Source organism: Aricia agestis, chromosome 9 (assembly GCF_905147365.1).
Source record: "Aricia agestis chromosome 9, ilAriAges1.1, whole genome shotgun sequence".
Taxonomy (NCBI): Eukaryota; Metazoa; Arthropoda; class Insecta; order Lepidoptera; family Lycaenidae; genus Aricia; species Aricia agestis.
The window spans coordinates 16,022,735-16,046,415 of record NC_056414.1 but is presented as its reverse complement, the minus strand read 5'-3'; the positions used below and the strand labels follow the sequence as shown (position 1 = coordinate 16,046,415).

Below are 23,681 nucleotides of genomic sequence, written 5' to 3'. Positions count from 1 at the left end.
AATATAAATTATACTACCAGTGGAAATTTAGAACCTTGGGAGTCTAGTTAAGTAGCAGAATCTTTTGGTTGAAACGATGATGACAACCCTAATTTTTTATTTGAACTTAATGCAATTTTCTAGTAACATAATAATATGATTTATTGGTGATCTCTTTAAATTGGTTTGCTTAAATACTTATTAGGACACACCTATTATAATACATACAAAAACATTTATTTGGTACTAGACCTTATATCTCGAGATTTTAGGTGATTTATTGTGGAACTGATTTTGCATTGTTTGGTGACTACATTTTGGTGACAGATCTACTATTTTGAGGACAAACCCTATTATTTAAGAAACACAAAACTAATTAAATTGGTGATAGCTTAAATGATACCCTTTATAAACTACTAGCTGTCCCGGCAAACCTTGTTTTGCCAATATTATAATGTATTTCGCCCATATTATTTTATTGAAGTGACTAAATAAGTATGTCACCATGGCAACGTCCATCGCTATACCATCGCACAAACAATGGTCGCCGCCAGTCTCGAGTTGTAATAATTTACTATTATTTATTCAACAAATGCACTTATCAATATAAAAAGTAGCCAGTAGCCGATTCTCGGACCCACTGAATATGCATATATAAAATTTGGTAAAAATAAGTAAAACCGTTTCTGAGGAGTACGGTAACTAACATTGTGATTTGTGACACGAGAATTTTATATATAAGATATATCTTATATCTTTAAACGAGCAATTTTTGTATATATATAATTGGAATCTCGAAATCGGCTCCAACGATTTTCATGAAATTTAGTATATAGGGGGTTTCGGGGGCGATAAATCGATCTAGCTAGGAATCATTTTTAGAAAATGTCATTTTATTCGTGTTTTATCGAACACCGCGCAAAGCTCGGTCAAATAGCTTTGAGTATAAGATAAGCCGACGAAACAAAAATTTCCTAATCTTTTTAATCATTTTGTTTTGCAAATTAATTAATTGTACTGTATTGCAGTTGGTTTGTTACAGCACGGCTTACATTTTTGCTGCAGCTTTCACCAGCGAGTAATTATCTTGTTAAGCTGTTAGTTTGCTCGTGCTGGCAGCTTCATTACAGTCTGTAGGATCTGATTCATTAATTATATTCTGTTCCGTCATCCAAATAAAGAATTTAAATAATAGTTATTCTAATTATGTTGTAGTATTTCTCTGTGTTTGTGATTGTTTCATTTAAAAATGCATTGTTTTAGAGTGTTTTTCTACAGTCTACACTCCACAGTCACGATTGTGTACTTATATCCCAATTATTATTTTATTACTTTATTAATCAAACTATACTTATTTGTGTCAACAAAGCATTCGATTGACTGGCTGCTCTAGCAAAGTTCAACTTGCTCCCAAATTTCTCTTTATCGTTTGTAAATTTTCTTTTTTTTATTATTCACACTCTTCTTCATCTCTGTCTGAGGTTAGCCTACAAAAAAACTTTAAAATAAACTAAAAATATACTGGTTAAGCAAAGTTGTAACTAATCTATAAAACAGCTGTAAAGTAGAGGCGAGCATTTAATTACATAGAGTATGGTGCAGTGGCGTGCGGCCGGCCTATTCCTCACTTGATAACACATCCGCCTGCTTACTGAATCAGGTTACGGTGTACGTTCGGGTCAACTCACATTGCAACGTTGCGAGGCACTGCGATGCATTTTTAAATTAGCTATTCTTTGTCGTTTTCTCGCTATTCTTTAACAGTCAGCCCAAGTCAATTGATTGTTAATCTTCATTAAATAGAGTTGAGTTTTAAATGGGTCATTTAAAAGTGCAACCCATTGCATCGACGCGTCACATTGTAAAATAACTTTTAGAACAAGTTCATACGGCTCCGTTTCGTTGCTCGCGCAGCTACGATGTTTTACAATTTACTTACTTATTGTGTAAGCCATGCGTAAAATGATTGCTTCGCAAAAATTGAAGAGGAATAATTGCAGTGCAGTGTTTCATTAGTTTTCTCTCCCATCTTTGGTGGGGCAAGAAGCGACCACTGCGCAGGGTAGGTGGTACGTGTACAGGTTTTTCTCTTTATTGGTAGGTCAGTGATCAGACGGAATGCTAGGTCAGGAATTAAACGACCAGGAAGTAAAGTCGGACAAGTAAAATGACGTGTGAGAGAAGCGTTGCTCTGTCATCGCTGCATTGTATTAACGTGCGTCGCCGCAACGTTATGTGCGGCAACGCAATGGAGCAGTGTGGCCTAGTTCTTACTGCATTTTATATAAGGGCTACATCGTACATGAAATGTTTAGTAGGTAGTTGTGCTAAATGGGATTTGGGGCATCTACAACTAAAGTTTAAGAAATAAGACCTAGTAAGTACCGTATAGATCTGATAATTTTAATTGTGTAATAGTGGATTTCATGAATAATTTTATCGCTCTCAATTATATTTTACGATACAAATCCGACTACGGCTAAGCCAAATGACTTTGGTAGTCTATGTATATGTTACGCTCAAAGACTGAAAACACTCAGTGAGCGGAAAAATAGCTCACAACGCGTTGTAGTCACAGTGAAACAGCCACGACGTGAAATTCGCGTTGTGGCTCTAATGAAAACGGCCACGAGTATATTTGTAGTACGAGTGGTATTTCAAATTTCATCTTCATGTATGATTAATCATCATTTCATGTATGATTAATCAATGAAGAAAAACGAATAGCATATCAGTCACGACACGAATTTCGCTTTTTGGTCTTTTTGTTATTGCCAAAACGCGTCGTGGCCGTTTTCATTTGAGCCACGACGTGAATTTCGCGTCGTGACTGTTTCAATGTGACCACCATGAAGTTAATATACCTAGCGGAATAGAACGACAATCTCGAGCTGTCCAACGAAACCAAAATTGGTTTTCATCTGTGTGAAAAATATGTGTACGTATACACTTACACAAGCATGATTGAATATGAATTCTATGAGATTAAATTGTCAACGTGCGGCACGTGCTGACTGGACGTCAAAAAAAGAGTGCTACTGTCATGTATCACACGACTCTTTTTACCACGCAATGTTACTGATAGTTACATCTCGCTTGCACAGGCCTTTGTTTCTCTATTCCGCTAGGTATATTAACTTTATAATTTAAACTTTACATGACAATGACAAAACATTTTCTGACCATAACATTTTTAAACATTGAAGCTTTTTATTAGTTACTAGCTGTCCCGGCAAACGTTGTTTTGCCATAAAATGATGTTCCCTGTTTTTCTGCTTTTCTCTTAAAGTTTTTTCTGAATTTTTTTCTATAGACCTCACGGAGCCCGAGACCTTTCCAACGTATGCAAAAACGTGGAAATCGGTTAGTGCGTTCTTGCGTTCTGGAGTTATAGCATCAGGAAGGAAAACCCGACTTATTTTTATATACTTATTAGATATAAGCCTTCTCCTAAGTTAGAAATAAGTAACGTCATTGACGCTTAAAATTTAAATTCCACACATCTAGCTAGATGGTTAACGAAACTTCCCCCCTTGTTACAAAACTTTCGTCATCAGCCGAATAATTGTTGACGAAGTTGCTTCTTAGATAAATCCAAACTTCATAATTAAGTCGCTGCTAATGCCGGCTCGGTAAAAACAGTAATGGCTGAACTTAATAACAACTTGCCCGAACCTGTTGCTTCTAGGATTTTGTCTAAAAATTTTCCACAAAAACGCTCCGCAGATTCCAGGTTAACTTTTTAAACTGCAGTTTTCAATTCCAGATTTTTATACAGGGTATAACAAAACTAGGTAATACTTAGTTTTGTTACACAAAAATTTACGATGTGTATACGTCGCTAAATATAGAGCTCTCGTTAAAGTAGCAGTGCTAAACTTATTACTAATTTTAAATTAATATTTTGCAAATGGATCTCTAAATCGGAAAATGATCTATGAATACTCATTATATTTTTTTAAAACCTATCCAACGATACCTCACGCGATGGGGTGGACGCGAAAAAAATCTATCATCCCCGCTTGATGTCTAGGGAGGTACCAAAAAAAATTTTTTTTAAGATTTTATGTACGGTACCATTTTGTCGGCATCATTCATCTACGCATTCATGACAAATTACAGCTTTATAGGTCCTATAGTCTCTGAGCAAAACCGCGGACAGACAGACGGACAGATGGACAGACCGAAACTATAAGGGTTCCTTGTTGACTGCGAAACCCTAAAAAAGAAAAGTGTAGAAAAGGAACACGACAATTGAAATTGAAAAAAAAAATACACTTGTTAAATTAACGTAAATTACACCACCAAAAATAACGTATGATACAACAAACAGAAACTTAACAATACCTTTGAAGTTCTACTTGAATATTATGATACAAGTAAACTCCTAACTGTACTTGTTATTGTCAAAACGTATTATTTTACCGCAAAACTTAATAGGGTCTTACGTTAAACCGTCTTACGTTGCTGAGGGGAATGGATACCGTGAGACTGTAATTAATGTAATATTTTTGTCGGGTTTTATGTAATAATTGTAGGTATACAAAGCTTAATCATAAATTTTAGCTAAATTCTATTGGTTGTCTGGACGAAACCGCTTTAAAGTATAAGCTGTAAGGCCACCATTTGTCTGTCTGTTCTAGGCATCATAGCATCCAAACGGGTAGACCAATTTTGATATAGTTTTTATTGTTTGAAATCTGAGACAATGGAGAGTATTTTGGTCATAATTTGTCTGATGGTGACAAATTATGACTCGCTTACTGCTGGATTTTTTTTCTTGTTCTCATAATTTTTCTTATTAAGAATCTTTATATTTATTAATTATATAGTTTTGATATGATATACACTGTTCTCATAGTGATAGGATAGTATATTTTAACCGGTTGAGCCGCGAGTAAAAGATAGTAAGTAGAAGTAAAAGGTTCCTTTATTATAATGTTTTGTTTTATTTTATGGCGGATTAATTTCTTGAAACGAGGCTCAAATTGGCTATAACAATCAAAATATGCTTCCATCCTTACATAATTAGGATCATTAGTTATTCAATAACCACACTCAAACAGAACCCCAAAAAAGTACTCACGATTTTAATATCCCTTACACAAATGTTTGCTTTCAAAGCATCAATGAAATTAGGCGGGATGACTTACCAAAAGGTTTAGGGATTTGATGTCAATCGACCTAGTATATTGCTCGTTTCCCTCGGGGAGGAAATTATACTAAGTTGATTTTCCGGAATTTAAAAAGGTTGTTTTGTTATGAGGCTTCCCTAGATAATTGTAATTTTTAAAAGAAACAGGGGTCTGATTCTCGTGGTTCGCTCAGGTCATATTATGGTTTGCCGACGGGCTGTTTAGAAGACAATTCCCAATGCGATGCAAGAACATGGCCGGCTTCTCTAACCGGACGTACGTGTGTACATTTTTATGTAGGAGTTTTTAAAGTGATCGGTCACTTTGGTTAAACCATGTTAAGGCGACGCCTTGATAATTTGGCTGTAGCGATATCGATTTTTCTCAGCAATGACTGAAGCTAAGAAATTAAAGTTCATTGTCAGTATTTATCATGTCTTTGTCTTTGAATTACCCATAGCATAACACGATTGGTCAACTTTTATAACACAGAATAATCAATCAAAAAGACCTCTGTTAAAAAAAGGGATTCCTATTTTGCCAACAGAGGAGAGTGATTTAAGCTTCCAAAATTTGTACATAGATTAGTTCAAGCAAAAACTTTAAGTTGCCCATAGCTTATATGAAATGTATTTATGGTTTTTAAATTACGCGACAAAAACCATTTTGTCGCTTACGCCCTTTCCATTTTTTGCTGTTCCATTGCTCGTTTTCTATTAGAGGCCGGCCTGGCCTCTCATAGAAAACAAGCAATCTAAAACATATCCAACACGGTTTTTTACTTTAACGCGGCGTCACCTTAAACGGACGTATCGGCTTATCATGATGGTGTATTCGCGAATTGTTGCCAAATATCAAATCTCAATTTATTAAACACGCCCATTTTATGGTTTTATTTGGAGTTCGTGGAGTCCATTCCAAATGGTTGGCTCGTATAAGTAAATAATAGAGCTAAGTAGTAGATATTTCCAGACTTGTGTTGGATTCCCGGTAAACACTAAACAGGTCGAGTACACATGAACACAAAAGTGTTTATGCAAATAGCGGCTCATTTGGGAGAATAAAGAAATTCCTCCAAATGGGTATAGCATGTATAATACAGTATATTACATTAACATTGAAAACCACTTAGCGAGATATACTTTTTATGGCGAAATGAAGGTTTTACGTCGGGACGAATTTAAATGAAGCAGATGAAAAGAAACTGGAAAATCCTTACCTGTTGTTGAGCTGGGTGCCTATCTTTAGACCAGAAGTCAGAAGTAATAGTTGAAGTAAGAATGAAACTTATAACTTTTAAGGGTCAGGCCACAACACTGCGTTGCGACATCGCACAAAAAAAAAAAAACATTGCACAGAAATTCGATGCGATGTCGCAACGCAAAAACTTAATTGGAAAGGACATTGCACAATAAGAAGCTGACCAACTTAAACTAGCGGAAAATTTTCGACGTCGTAGATTTTTACGATGCGACGCCGCAACGCAGCGTTGTGGCCTTACTGGTCTTTAGGGGTTTTTTGTAATGTTACCTTTTCCTTTATATCAGAATGACTTCATTTACGCAAAATAAAGTAGCGCAGAAATATTATAATATTATAAGTATTCAATTTATTTCAACTCCACATTGTCATAGATGACGTCACTCTACACCGGAGTCCCACAAGGCACTATATTCTACCAAGTCTGTATCCGGGGTGACTAGGTTCAAATAGAGACAGTTCTTGGATATTCTGAACGATAGTAGATGCAGCGATTGCGTTATGCGCACGCGCACCAGTCTGATATGGTCGCCGCAAACGCGTGCTGTGGACGGTTTCCTGAAAAAAAAAAAAATTTTGTTTTCTTCTTTTTACGGTTTCCTGAAAAAAGTAGGAATCATTTTCGGGATAAAGATAGGGGCATATAACTTTCTCTCCTACGCCGCGTCGGATTTCTATTCTCCCTTAGTTTAATTCGATAAGTCACGTGCCTTGGTGCGAGTTTTTTTTTTTACTTACTTCATTGCATACAAAATGTTTCTTATTTTCATTAGTACTTATTAGTATTATTCACTCCTAAAAGTTTAGATAGTGTTTAAATTGTTCCTGTAGATACTAGAGAGTATAAAAAGAAGGGACAAAGATATTAAAACATAATTTTGTTCGTTATAAAACAGGCATTTTCAGGTAAAAAGATGAGCGTAACCTTTTTCGGATGGTGCTGATAATTTTTCCGGCAACGCCATCATTAGCATCGGCGTTATCATTACCCGGGAAAGAATAATAATTCAAGAAACGTTTTCTTTTCTCCGCCATAAAAGGCGTAAGTATATTCAAGATAACATTTCTGTTGGTAATTGTTTTAGGGGGAATGTAGGCAGAGGTGTAGCTATATAGGGCCCCAACTAGGGGCGACGCAACTTGCAAGACGTTAATTAAGTAGGCAGAGGCGTGTTTAAATTTGACGTACTGCCTTAACAGCCTTAACCGGCGTGAAACAGCGCTTGCGCTGTGTTTCGCCGAGTGAGTGAGTTTACCGGAGGCCCAATCCCCTACCCTATTCCCTTTCCTACCCTCCCCTATTCCCTTCCCTTCCCTACCCTCCCCTATTACCCTATTCCCTCTTAAAAGGCCGGCAACGCACATGCAGCTCTCTGATGCTGCGAGTGTCCATGGGCGACGGAAGTTGCTTTCCATCAGGTGACCCGTTTGCTCGTTTGCCCCCTTATTTCATAAAAAAAAAAAACATTATTTTTGACAAGGTAAAAACTAAAACAGAAAATATTACGCAAAGGTCAAAGCAGAGGGCGCTACTAGCACAGACAGTAAGATATAATCAGAAATAATATAATAATATAACAACTATGGACGCTTCACACCACGCCAGTCTGGCCCCGTGGTAACTACCTAAAGGATTTGTGTTACAGGTGCCATACAACGGTAATATATTTAATACTTTTATACTATAAGTCATATACGTGTGTGTGTACGTGTTCCTTGTAGAGAGTTCACTGTAAAAGTAGCAGCGCTGAAAGACCAAACATTTTTTTCACTTTTGTATGGGGAAACTCGTGACGCTCAACAAAAGTGAAAAAAAAAATTCGTCTTTCAGAGCTGCTACTTTCACAGTGAACTCTCTACAAGGAACACGTACACACCCTAAAGTATTATCACTTATTTTTGTTGCACACTGTATTTAACTTAATTTTATTATATTATGATACACATGTTTAATACAAATCCGTGACCCAGGAACTTTGAAAACTTTTTTTGTTCCGTCGGCGGGATTCGAACCCGCGACCCCCGGCTTGAGCTACCAACAGCCCCACAACTGAGCCACAGAGGTCGTCGAAATGTAGTCAAACGTCGAACTTTTTTTGCTGTCTATTGCTGGTGCTGCCTCTAGCGTGAAAACATTGCAGTAATATAACATAATATTAATTTATAATTACTATCTAAAAGCTTCCCTAAAAAAGTAGCAGTTACAAAATATTATCAACACAATTTATAGATCAGAGATTGATGAGCCCCTGAGTTTGGGGGTCCCTTCTTGCCCCTTAGCTACGCCACTGAAAATAGGGGTGATTAATACAGCTTGACGTAGCGCGATAAGCGAGCTCTGACGGAGAGTTTTATAAAAATAGACGCACAAGCGCACGAAAATGGCAGGATTTAAGCTGTTAACCGAGTAATGTTATAACTATTCAGTAATACTGTGCTTATACTAAGATTAATCTATACTTATATTATTAAATACAAAAGTTTGTATGTCTGTTACCCCTACACACTTAAGCGGCTGAACTGATATCGTATCAAAATACCTTGACCCCGGGAAAGAAAAAGAATATAGTTTACGTCGGAAAAATGCACTTTAGGCATATGTAGGTTCCGTACGAAAGTACTTAAAAACTTACAAAAAACTTAAGAATTTACAACCAATCAAACGCTTCATATTTTCCATTAGAAACAGCTGACTTGAATATCCCCAAAGCATTCGAGGAATTGCTTAGTTCACTTGTTTCATCTCTGACCACAAACTGAATAAAGATGATAGGTTCCAATAAAGTGGGTTTATTAAACGATCCGCGGGTCCGGGTATCTCGGGGCAGTCCATCACCCCGTCCCCGGGTGTATCCCCGGGTATAAATCTTCGATATCGCCCCAATTGATTCCCCGTCCAAACGATGATTTAGGGCTCCCACACAAAACAGCGAATTCGCATCGCATCGCATCGCATCGCATCGCATCGCATCGCAATGTTTTTAGTATGAATTTTGCGATGCGAAGTCGCCGTTAGGTTGTAGAGCCTTAGAGGTCAGTTGACATTGCAGCGAGTCGAGGCAATGCGATTTTTAAGCTGGATTTATATGCGTCCGCGCGGTTTGGCGGCTACACCGCGAGACTACAAGCAAATGTATGTAAATGAAAGGGCGACCGCGCCGCTATTTAAATAAATCTTTTCATATATTGTTTGCTTGAAAGAATCAATTTATAATAGAGCAGAGTCGAAGCGCAGCGAAGCGAATTCCCAAAAACTGAACACAGAAAATTTAACGTACACGTTACTTCTGCGAGACCCAATCAGCGTTGGTCTGGTTTGGCGCGCGAATTCGTGCGGATGCACCCGACGCCCGCGCGCCTATTAAAATTCTCAGATGTAATGTGTGCGTTAACGCTTTGGAGTTAAGGTTGGATTTGCTATGTTCGGTTTTGATACTTTGCTTCGATGCGCTTCGACTTTGCGCTAGTATAAATTGACCCTAATCTCGCCTCGTAGCGGACAAATCCGCGCGTTCACGCCGCCACATATCTTAAAATTAGAATAGGTAGCCCGAAACCGCGGTGCAAGTCTGCCAATTTAATATGTATCTGCTTATGTAGTAAATAACGATAAGTTTTTAATGGGTCATTTTAAATTACATCACGTTTGCGTAGTTTAACCCGTTGTTTTATTTATGTTGCAAATTCTTTTGAGCGCACCAGAAATTTTGAGCGCCATCTTGATTGTCAATATACAAAGATAATAAACTTTTCCATTGAAGTTCAGCATCAGTAGGTACAGACTCAACTCCGAGGCATTAATTTTTTAAATTTTAATGACAAAGAAACTTCGTGAAAGGGTCGACCGGTTTTTGTGCCTCACTAAGAGATACCTCTGGATTATAATTAAATGAAAGACTTATTTGCTTCGGCAATCCTTTAGCGTTTTTGAAGTTTCAGTAATTTTATATTTTTATCAAGCGCTGTGTTTTTAAATTTTAGTAGAGTTTTCGGACTGCATGAATTTACGGTTCAATTAGTAATCGAACAATATTGAATTATTATTTTTAACAAAAAATTAAAACCGACTTCGAGGGTAAAAACAATAATAATGTATAATGAACAAAAAAGTATTAAATAATTTATTAATTCTTACTCTTTGAAGTGCCTTAGGCATAATTCTGCTAAACGTCAACTATTTCTGTACACAATATCTTCATTATTTTGAAGTCGGTACCAGTTTTAAATATAAAAAATATTTTGTCATAAAACTCACTATTAGCTGGTACTTACTTCTAAAATCTGTGGCTGGTACCGTCTTTAAAATAATGAAGATTGTGTACAGAAATAGTTGAGGTTTAGGAGAATTATGCCTAAGGCACTTCAAAGAGTAAGAATTATTAAATTATTTAATACTTTTTGTTCATTATAAATTATTATTGTTTAACCCTGGAAGTCGGTTTTAATTTTTTGTTAAAAATAATAATTTCACTCTTTTTAGTCATTTATAAGGTTTCCTGTGCAGACTAATTTAAATGCTTAGTGACTTTGGATCCAGGATACACTTTCATGACGTGAGAACTCATTGTCTGAGATCACTACCACTTTAGAATTGCTTAAGCAACTCCAAGCATAAACCCCTGTATAGTATGCTTGGCGTTAATCAAGCAATGATAAAATTAATGTTCATACGCCTGTCTTTAAAGGCTCTAAAGTTCTGTTCAGTGACTTTCTTTCTATCATTACACTAATGAAAACTCATCAGCTAAACATAATATAATATTATGCTCAAATATAACAATAATCGTCCGTATAAATTTTAAGGGGATTAGCATACCTCAAAGATCTCATGATCAAATTGCTAACTTGGTAACCTAAACACCAAGGTCGAATCATTTACATTGAATTAACCTTATAATTTTTAAAATAATTCGACAAATTCGGGTTTCGATCTTAAAGACGATTAAAAGACCCAATAATAGGGTTATAATTAGATAATTCATGGTGTGGTGACTGGTGGTAGTGATAATGATGATGATGAATGTAACTTGCATAGTAGGATATGCTTTCAGTTCTTAAACCAACTCCGAAAGCCGCAAACTTGTACTTATAAGGAATCCGGAGTTCTCTTAGCACCTTCGGAACCATGGTATATTATCTAATTGCAAAATCTTGCTTTTTGGTAGCATATGCTTAGGATACTTCTCATATACTTAATCGAAATCACTATATATTTCCATATAAATTTTGAGGAGTTCCCTCGATTACTCATGGATGTATGGTGGAATAGTGGTGATGATGATGATAATTAATTAAATTTGCATAGTAGTATATTACAGTTTTTAAGACAACGTCGAAACCCCCAAATATGTGTCTATTAGGAGTAAGGAGTTCTGTTCACCACCTTCAAACCATGGTGTATCCTGGTGCAAAATCTTATGTTTTGGTAACATATACCTGAAATACTTCATATGAAACCAAAAAAACCATATGTTTTCATTTGAATTTTGAGGAGTTCCCTCGATTACTCATGGATCCCATCATCAGGTCACTATTTTTGTGAAAATGGGACCAAATTGGAGTAAAACCTAATATAACAAAACAAAAGTTTTGAAAATCGGTTCACAAACGGCGGAGTAATCGTTGAACATACATAAAAAAAATATACACAGCCGAACGTATAACCTCCTCGTTTTTGGAAGTCGGTTAAAAAGTGGATACTCGACTTAATCCCAAAAACTTTCGGGCTTTTTAAACACAAACAGACACAAAAAAGTAATCGAAACGACTAAAAATATGCTGGACGTGAGTAATGAGTAGGTATGTATTAAATTTTGCGCCATTCAACGACGTGTCTTTCAAGTCATGCGTAGACCATGTTATAATTAAGATAGTAATATGTAAGATAATTATTTGCATCTTAGATTTTAGTCAATAAAATACTAGCAATGTATGGATATTTCATATTATGCACTCTCAGTGCCAAGGGTGTTTTGCTATATTAAAAAAAATCGTTCGTTATTGATTTTCGTCCATTACATAATACATTTAAGAGGATTCCACACCGCCCTTTTTTCCATACAAACGTTGTCCCCTGTTTCCTCCCTGGATAATGCTAGTAGAGTTATAATTTTTTTCCTGAATATCTACGGCCACTAATACAATGTCCCTATGTTTTCTTTTTTTTCATAATTTAATTATTAAATAAGATATGAACGTTCAAAAACCCAAAAAAATGGCCAGATTTTCCACTGTGTTCAAACGTCCAGAAAACAGATTTGGCTAGATTATACAAAAAAAGCAAAACATAGGAACACAGCTCAAGCCTTTTTTTAATCTTTAATGAAAAAAGTACTTAAATCGGTTAAGTTTTGGAGAAGGAATCAGGGGACAACGAATCGTTGATTTTCTGGATTTTCTGCAGTTGTCTCTATCGCGTTCTGCGGTATAGGCTTGAGGTAAGGGAGACAGCTATAGATATTACACGTACTTTTTTTTCATTTCTCTAGCCCCTGTTGTATCCTCTTAACTATACAAAATTTCGAGAAGAATTTCAAAAATCGAATGCCAAATTTCATTTTGTGAGGGTGGCTAGCGCGTTTGTAATAAATTTCCGTGCACAATTTCTAAACTCGATACTCCTGTGTGCACTTTAAGTTTGTGCAGGACCTGAATCCCATTATGATACGCGCACGTTACAACGGGGCGCAGGGAGGCGCATTTTCCATACATTTTCTATCACAATTAAATTTATGAAAATGCAGCCCGCTCCATTGGACCCGATGACAATATGCGGGTTCGAGGCAAGTCGGTTTATCTATATATATAAAAATCAAAGGTGACTGACTGACTGATTGACATAGTGATCTATCAACGCACAGCCCAAACCACTGAAATCGGGCTGAAATTTGGCATGTAAGTAGATGTTATGACGTAGGCATCCGCTAAGAAAGGATTTTGATAAATTCCAACCCCAAGCTCGTCCTTAATAAATGCGAAAGTGTATTTTTGATGAGGTATGTACTATGTATTATATTATATTATTTGAGTCCCGGGAAAGGACATAGGATAGTTTTCATCCTGGAAAAATGTACGGTTCCCGCGCGATAAATTAATTTAGGTGCAATAAAGTGGCAGGCATCATCTAGTTTTTTTTAATAAAACCGTTACCATACATCTAAATACTAATGAATACTACACTACATATATAACTTTTGCCAAAAATTTCAGTGGTAATTTTCAAAAGGGAAGCAATGAAAATAAAATTGATTTGTTGATCGTTATTCATGATTGAGGAAGTCATGAATAATTTCTCTTAATAAGGGTCTATACATAATTATTAAAGAAGTTGAGTAAGTAAGAAAAAGAGAGTCCGTAGCCCGCACTTTCTTTTTTACTTAATCATGAGAGGATTACGATATCTTTCATTCTTACTAATCAATCGAAAATAGATCTAAATAGAGCAACCAAATCAATACCTGATAAATAATTAATAAATGAATAAACATTTATTTGCGTAGGGCATTACAGTACAATGTACCAAATAATAAGTGCGAGTCGGACTCGCGCACGAAGGGTTCCGTACCGTTATAGAGTAAAAATTGGCCAAAAATTGTGTTTTTTGTATGGGAGCCCCCCTTAATTTTTTATTTTATTTAAATATTATTATTTATTATTAAAGTAAACATATATTTTAGTCCTTTGTGAAAATTTCAAGTGCCTACCTGTTGCCATTATTGATATCGAGCAAAAAAGGACAAAAAATCACGTTTGTTGTATGGGAGCCCCCCTTAAATATTAATATTATTTTGTTTTTAGTATTTTTTGTTATAGCGGCAACAGTTATACACAATCTGTGAAAATTTCAGATTTCTAGCTATAGCGGTTCTTGAGTTACAGCCTGGCGACAGACAGACAGACGGACAGACGGACAGACAACGAAGTCTTGGTAATAGGGTTCCGTTTTTACCCTTTGGGTACGGAACCCTAAAAATAACAGGTACACAAACATTCAAAATAACATTAGAACACGAATAACGTAACACAGACAACATAGATTATATACATTTTACCTACCAGTGTGGAGGTAATAGGAATTATTGAAAGACTGATTTACCGTGACCGTTTACTGTAGGTGAGTTACAATTTTGCGAGCTTAAAGCGAAGTGTGTTCCTAATTACAAAAAGATGACTATTTATATAAAGTTGATGTTTAGTCATTCCTGTACAAATTGGGAATGGTGCCGCGCCCTTAAGAGGATACACCAGGGGCTAGAGAAATGAAAAAAAAAGTACGTGTAATATCTATAGCTGTCTCCCTTACCTCAAGCCTATACCGCAGAACGCTATAGAGACAACTGCAGAAAATCCAGAAAATCAACGATTCGTTGACCCCTGATTCCTTCTCCAAAACTTAACCGATTTAAGTACTTTTGTCATTAAAGATTAAAAAAAGGCTTGAGCTGTGTTCCTATGTTTTGCTTTTTTTGTATAATCTAGCCAAATCTGTTTTCTGGACGTTTGAACACAGCGGAAAATCTGGCCATTTTTTTGGGTTTTTGAACGTTCATATCTTATTTAATAATTAAATTATGAAAAAAAAGAAAACATAGGGACATTGTATTAGTGGCCGTAGATATTCAGGAAAAAAAGTATAACTCTACTAGCATTATCCAGGGAGGAAACAGGGGACAACGTTTGTATGGAAAAAAGGGCGGTGTGGACTCCTCTTAAATCCTAGATTATGAGATCTAGATGATGCAACCATGAGTGACAAATAATAATTTGTTAACTATATTATAACTTAATATAAAATATACAATATGTAGGCATAACATAATAATATAGTAATACAGAATATTAAATCTAACACATCCGAATGCTCAATTTCAATAAGTAACAGATCACCGGGTCGTATCTGACGTTATATTATTTTAAGTGATCGTTTTACGACTGCAGCCGGTGTCGTCCTCGTCACGGTTACGTGTTACAAGGGTTTATAGCTCTTTATCACTAAAGTTCTACAGAAATTGAACGAACTAGATTTTGCCCGCAACTCCTTAAGGGTCAATTCAGACCGCAACGCGACGAGGCGAGGCGCGGCATAAATTTGTATGGATTTGACAAATTTCAATTGCTTGGGACGTCTTGCGAATCTGTCAAATCCATATTATTAATTTAGAAATGCATCTACGCGTTGCGTTGCGGTCTGAATTGATCGTCGTAATGACGAAATTTGTTACACGTGCGGGACCTGTACATTTTTCCGGAAATCCTTTACCGGGCTCAGAAGTCAGAGTACTCCATTTCTTCCATCAACATACGCACATCAGCTTAAGCGTAAAGAGACAGACTGTAGGGGCGAGGACCCCTACAAAGTGGGAGTGGATTGAGAAGAGGCAACTGGGGAGTTACCTGGTGGTTGAGACAGCTGGGCAGATTGGCTGAGATGGGCTGATGTAGTCACACGACACTGTCACTTTTGTCTGTAGTCTAAAGCTCAGTGAAATCACTGAGCTGAGGATTTATCACGATTCACGGGAACGGCTAGCCGAACACTTTCGTATTTAACGATCGCGCGCCGGTAATGGACTGTGTCACTTACATGTCTAACGTATGACAGCTGATAGCGCAGACTCACGCGCAGTGTTGCCAACTGCCACATTCATCGCGCTAAAGTTTGGCGCGAACACAGACTGACATGCACACTAATTTTCGAATTCTATTTAATATTTTGTGGTACTTTGGCACTTCACATTTACCTGCGTTGCAGTCGACGCAGCATGCGTATAAGAAGATTTAGAATTAAACACTATTCCCCGACAGAAAACGAGTGTGTAAAACTTCAGTAGAGTAAGATTTTGGGACTGAAAACCAGATAAATACTCATTATAACTTCTTTAAATTATTTCTTTTAGAGTATATTGCGAATCATAACAAAAGTCGGCATATTGTTTCATATTGCAGAAGCATTAAATAGAAGAGCACAGCCAAGTGCCGAGTAAATCACAGTTTATAACAGAAAAAGATAAATCCGCAAAGAGGCGGTGTCTTTAATAAACTATTCCGAGCGCTCGCGTTTTGTTTTCAGTTTTTCACCTTATCATTATAACGTGGCTTTATAAAAGTAAAGGCGACATTCTCTCATCGCGATAGTCTATGGACTTGATATTTAAAGTAAAATTACAACAAAATGCTTTTGCTTTATTTCCTTATGCTTGCTAATATTACAAAATATGTGAAAATGGGTCTGTCTATCTGTTTCCTCTTCACCGATTATATTAAAATTTGGTATGGAGATACTTTTAAGCCCAGGAAAGAATAAATGATAGTTTTTATTGCGGAAAAATGTACTCCTGTGTGATACATGAATTTCTGTGCAACGGAACTCCGTTGCACAGAAAATCATGTATCAGATGCGGGCAGCATTCTAGTATAATAAATATATATTTTTAACAACGGTGTAGTGGCTACATCATTGTAATGGACTCTTAGTCAGGGACCAGACTCTTAGTAACGGATTATTTTAGAAACAGCGAAACTCCTGAAGTTGACATAAGGAATCAGCATTATGTAACCAAAAGGAGCTACGGCCTACGATAAATTAAAGCGAAGCAAATTCTCAAGCAATAATTACCTAATGATAAAAATAGCTAAAACATGAGTGATAAAAATATCCTTTCCAACCTACTAACTTATTCTGACGATTGTATTTTTTTTATTTTGTAATATAAGGCGTCCAAAATCGGCCGTTTCGATTTGCCAAAATTTTTGTGATGATCAATAAAACGACTTGCTATTTATCAAAACCGGTCCACCTGTTTCATTTAAAGGCTCAACACGTTGAGGCAGAGATGAAGCGACGCGTCATGTTTTTGAAACGTCGTGTCTGTCCCAATGTGAGTTGAGCCTTAAATAGTGCCACAAAGGTGCATATAAAATACATTTAATATTATACATACACAGAAAAAGGTATTTCCAGTTTATCTTCCAAATTACACTCATAAAGCGAACAAAATTAGCAGCTCAAACAAAATACTCTGTAGAAACCGTAGTTCAAGAGTCAATTGGTCCATGAACAAAAGACGCTTTAGGCTTTGTTTCAAGTGTGAATGGGACTTTATTCCGCCGGGTTTGAATTAAACAGTCGACACTTGTGCCACTGTTTTTGTTTAGTGTTTTTTAAAAAATAAACGTTCCAAATTCAAACAATTTCCTCTTCGAGTTTTGCGGAGATAAATTTTCATTCCATTTTTATAGAGGCAAACTTATATTTTAAATTTCGTTATATTTTGTGGCTTTTCTTGATAGATTAGTAAGAAAAGTATAAGTTATGATGTCACTATATTATATTATGTCTTTCCTAATATAATATATGTGCAATATTTTTTCTCTTTCTAATAAGTAACTTTCTAAGAGCGTCCGTGGCCTATTTGGTAGACCTTTGGTGAGCACTCGCAGAGTGTGCAGGTTCGATTTGGGTGTAGGACTGTACCAATGAGACATTTTCTGATCTCAAGTACACAATACGGGGAAGGAAAACATCGTGAGGAAACCCGCACATAGTTGGTCCCAGACGTATTGACCCGTTCTTTTCTCTGGACTAGGCCGACTTTGTTTCGAGAATGTCGTATATGCTGGGGCAACCATACAGGCATTTAAAATCTTGTCCCAGGCACTACCAGGTATTTGAAGAGTGGTTTATTCGCTCTGAAAATACTGTATAAATCTATACTAATATAATAATTGGGAAGAGTTTGTTTGTTTGTTGGTTTCAACGCGCTAATGTCAAGAAGTACTGGTCCGATTTCAAAAATTCTTTCAGTGTTAGATAGCCCATTTATTGAGAAAGGCTAAAGGCTATATTTTATCACGCTAATACTAATAGGAGCGAAGAAATAGTGAAAAGTGTGGAAAAAACGGAGGGAAATGATTTAAAAGGGCTTATTTGAACGTACTGGAGCAATTTTTATGTTATTTGAAATGAAAATGAAAGGACATAGGTTTCTTTTTTTGCAGAAAAATGTACGGTTTCCGTGAGATTCCTAAATTACGCGGGCGTAGCCGCGCGGAATATCTAGTCATTAATCATTTACTTACTGTTTTTTTTTTACAAATAAGTGACATATAAGCAAAAGTCTCAGGGACTTTAATAGTCAAGGATAAAACATTATAATATATTTTATATATTAAAGTGTCCATTGTTTATACCTGTTTCTTTATTAAAACACTCAGTAGGTACAACTGCTGATATTATTATTATTATTGCCTTCTTAAAATGTTCTCTGCTGTCTTCGATAAACACAAAGAATTGAAAACATCGAAACAAAGTTGTTACAACAGAAATACATTGTATGTTCTAACGTATAGATGTGTGGGTAACTGATAAGTTTTCCATTAGACATAAATTTTGCTTCGGTAGTTTTCAGTTACCGCCCATACCAGGTCCCGTCGCCATTTTAAAAGCAACAATTTTACAGACTTTATCGCGATTTATATTCGCCATTATGTTTTAGAAGTATCCAATCACAGTTTAAATTCTAAGTAAAGTCTACACAAGGTAAAACAAAAGTCAAAACAAAGTGATAACACAAGAGTGTGCGTGTATTCCTTATATTGAGTTCACTGTGAAAATAGTAGCGCTGAAAGAGATAATTTTAAATGTTCTTTGTAATTTAGCACATGCTGTGCTATGGGCGAGCGTCTTAAAGCCCTATGCTATGCAAATTCATGTTTTTATTTTCGATAAATCTTTGACCAGAAGTAATTATAAGCATTTTTTTTAGGTTTGTTACGTTCCTTATCAAGATAGACATTGTCTTAAAATTTTGATTTATATCTATTTTACCACTGAAAAAGTGTGTTAAAAAATAATACTTTCAAACTTTTATTACTTCTAGCATTCAGCAAAAACAAATACAGGAAAAAATATTTTTATGCCAAAATGTTTAAATTATGATTTTGAAGACAGCCATTGTCTTCGTTTTTGATAAATAATAACAATAAATGATAAATCGTTGAGATCACAAACTCGGACGAATTGTTGATATTCAAAAGCAAATATTGCTTTTAATATTTGCCACAATAAATCCACAGGCGTTTTGATAGATAATGGTTGAATGACAATCAGTCAAATCTGTCAATCAGTGACTGATTGTCTATTATAGAAGTAAGTTCACAAATATATCCCAATATACTGGCCAGAGCTCCTTAGGTATAGAAATTGTATGGAATTGCCGTGGTTCCCTACCATTGATTCGTTTCGGAATATTTGCCAGTGCTTTTTCGTATATATATCTATGTTTTGATATAATTACAATACGTCACACTTGTCTAACTAGTGGAATACCAGTACAATACAGCGCCGTTATTTGACGTCTTGAGCACTAGTCAGTAGACTGGATTTTTTTTCAGAACCTAGTCAACATTTTTGGTTTACAAGTATTACAATATTGTTTTGTTTCCTAATTATTTCGTGAGAGACTACCTATTAAGATGCTATTTGATAATTTACATCCACCAAACGATCATTTTTACGTTTTTGGTAGGTTTGAAAGTCATAAAAATATGTAAATATTCATTATTACAGCTAAGTCAGAAAACAATGTACAGAGTGTCGCTACACAGAGACAGATTATGACGTATGTGTCGAAACATTAATAAAACGATAAGATTATGTTATTTTATTGAACATGTCCATTGTCCAATCCATAGCAATCAAGGTGTCAATGGTGTCAAAGGTGTCAACCGAACACATAAAAGATTATAACATAAAAATGGCTATAAAAGACAGGAACGATAAAGTCCTAAGCCACATGGCGGGTAGATTCGACACAGAACGATATCTCTTTAACACCCTAGAAACTCCACCCAGCTTGAGTGACCCCTCTCCACCAAGCCAATGTCACAACATCTAAAGGCAAAGGGTGGAGCAGCATAAAATCTAAGGAAATCGGAAAATGTCGGACCTACTGGCCGCCACACCGACTGGGACCACACCGTTCAAAACATTAATATTATTATTAAGTATGTAATTTATAAAACAGTAAATATATTTTTATTTATTATATGTATAATATATTATAGTCTATTCTACTAAGTATATATATATTAATATATATAAAAAAAAAAAAAAAAAGTGTCCATGGCGTGATGGACCACAATTAATTAAAATTCATAATATTATTTCAATTATCCTTGGTGCGAAAAATCTAAATAATAAAATAACAAAAAAAGGATATGGACGAACAGTCCATAGACGGCCACAATTTTATAATAATAAAAAAAAAAAACCATAGCAATAAAAAGAATCATGGCATCTTAGCACTGGGGTAGTAAAATCTGCACAAGAAATCGTAAAAATAATATTGTGCACGACAGACAGTAAATAGTGTATGGACTATGGACATTTTAGTGAGAAATCAGTGTACAGTGAAAAATAGTGCCATTCAATGGGATGGGTTTAGTGCCGATTTCTGTAACCAAAAAGTGAGGGAGATAGTATACATCTCGAGCGGGCTATCCTTGTCCCAGACAAGGAAGTCCCGTGCGAGAGGGACAGCCAGAGACGACCGTTATATCGGGGGGCGGCGAGGTAGTATAAATATAGGAAAAATTGATTTTTTCAATTATTTCGGTTACGGAGGTCGGCACGAACATGTTTATTATGTAAAATTATAGCTAAGATAATTGTACAAATAAAACCAATGTATATTTTGTAAAATAATGTAATATTCATGGAAATTAAATAAATTTTCCTTCCAACGGGGTGAGGCATGGAATGTTCTAGAAGCTGGGTACCGGGGCCGATATAAATATGGGTCGGCCGCCATAGTACGACACTCGCTCTCCAACGTTGCCCAGCTTCGGAACTACTGTGTGCTTGCTACCTGGAACAAGACTAAAAAAGTGTTTAAATTCATCTCCTCATCAAGTAATCATCATCATCATCACCCTCATCTCTTCAAGAAACGCTGACCTAGGCGATCTACGGCATCAAAAGCCTGTTGCTTACATATCGCAAGATACGTAATTTTCATGCAAGTTTAAATGTATTTAAAATAATTTAGGTTGGCAACCCTAAGTATTGAATCAATATCCTACCGAAGTTGGCATATCTAAGGAGCCCGTAGCTTCGGCATTTGTAATCACTTGAACATTGTTGTGACGCAAAAACTATTTTATTCCCTCTTTTATTGACTTTAACTTTGTAACAAACTAACGAATTCTCACAAGTCCCGGTGATGGATCTACTTACCAACTTTAACTTTTTACGGATTATTTACTTCGAGAGTGCAGAAAATTCAGGTGATATATTTTTCGCTTTCATTGTTAATTTGCACTTTTACAGTATAAGTAGGTACGTCCATACTGAAGTTATAGATATGAAAGTGACGCGAGCGCTCGCTTTGTAATCCGCTGAACCGATTTTAATGAAGTCTAAGAAATGGGCATAATTATGATTTATGACAGTTTGTATCAAGCGGCGTGATTCTTGCCTGAAAGTGTTCGCGAGAAACATCTATTTATTTATTTATTTACAATTTATGTACGTACACAAAAAAGTTAAAAAACAGTTTAAAACTAAAAATATGATTTGTACTAAGGTACAACTTATTCCAAAAATGGAATGTCCTCCAGAAGACCTGAATATGTAATAGGAATGCGTGATTAGAAAATTTGCAAAATTAGTGTGCATTTCCATCAGGTGCCCCATTTGCTCGTTTGCCCCCTTATTTAATAAAAAAAAAACAATATAAATATTTATATACTTACAAATTACAATAGACATAATTGAAACAGATAAACATAACATAGAATAACAGTAGTATTATATTTTACGTGTTTTGTCGCTGATAGTGTAAGTCTCTCTTTTTAAATAGTGCTAAAGTTTTACTGTCACGAATCTCTGTTGGTAGGGAGTTCTAAAGCCTGGCGGAGTGAATTGTGAAAGAGTAGGAAATAAAAGTCGGTATGGTGAGAAGGAATTTGGAGAACAGTGCGTGATTTATTAATACGCGAAAAACTTTGGAACCCTTTTTCGAAAAATAATGCGGAAACGTAGGAGCATGAAATTTCGCACAGTTGCATACATATATATATATATATATATATATATATATATATATATATATATATATATATATATATATATATATATATATATATATATATATATATATATATATATATATATATATATATATATATATATATATATATAGCATATATATAAATAGCATCTATAGGATGGCCGAAGTTGGCCATCCCATAGATGCTATTTCTGAAACATTTAGGTATTAAAAATTCATCTGTATTCACATCAGATATTCAATAAAAAATAAAACATGTTATGTATAAAAATGTCTGTCTATACTGTACTATACAACAAGAAACCGCACATAAAAGAACGGAAAGTTAGACCACCATTAGTAATGTTATCACGAAAAAAGGTGGCAGCCCTGGACAGGGATCTAAATGGAATCAATGAATAGTGGGTCGCGCGGGTTTTGACAGAACACAACTTTGATTAACGAACGGAACTATCGTTGACTAAACTTTGAGTAGCAGAATCGATGAAAAACCTTAGTGTTAGGGCTATAATATTTCAGGCTGGTTTTAGTCCCGCTTGTGAATCGTCGGCGCTGATGGTCTAAGACAGCGGTCGGCAACCTTTCGGCAGGCAAGGGCCACAAGGTGGCAAAACAAGCTAATGGCGGGCCGCAGGCCTTATACTCGTACGAGCTTTTGCCCGCGGCTTCGCTCGCGTTAAGAAGGATTATTATATACAAACTTTCATCCCCTATTTTAGCCCCTTGGAGTTGGAATTGATCAAAATCCATTCTTAGCGGATGCCTACGTCATAACATCTACCTGCATGCCAAATTTCAGCCCGATTCGTCCAGTAGTTTGGGCTGTGCGTTGATAGATCACTAATCAGTCAGTCAGTCACCCTTGTGTTTTATATATATAGATTAGAAGCCCAATATACCTACGAATAATGAGGGCTTTTCTAGAAAGTTTTTATTACAAAATGACACAAAAAGCTACGTTATTAAGTTGTAATAATTACTAGCAATATTAGAAAACATTTTATACTTATAACTTATTCACAAAACGCAAGTAAAACGTTCGCGGGCCGCTAGCGGCCTTTACAGCGACACCATGGCGGCATGGCTCCAACGTTATACAGGTTGTTAGGCTTAACACCGTTATCCTTAAAACCATCAAATCCTTAAAACCAAAAAATCCGTCGTCATACCCATACAAATTGCCCGGATCGGCAATTTGTATGGGTATGATGACGGATTTTTTTGAGTTCCCAGCATT

At 35.9% G+C, this 23,681-nt stretch overlaps 1 long non-coding RNA gene across 1 annotated transcript; it reads right to left on the bottom strand.

The window, feature by feature from the left end:
• LOC121730330 lies at positions 1 to 23,060 on the bottom strand. Its single transcript, XR_006036094.1, has 4 exons — positions 23,012 to 23,060; positions 11,046 to 11,047; positions 8,050 to 8,056; positions 1 to 13 (listed from the first exon to the last, which is right to left on the bottom strand). It is a non-coding gene; the product is annotated as an uncharacterized LOC121730330 (long non-coding RNA).
• Between the last annotated feature and the right edge of the window lie 621 nt (positions 23,061 to 23,681).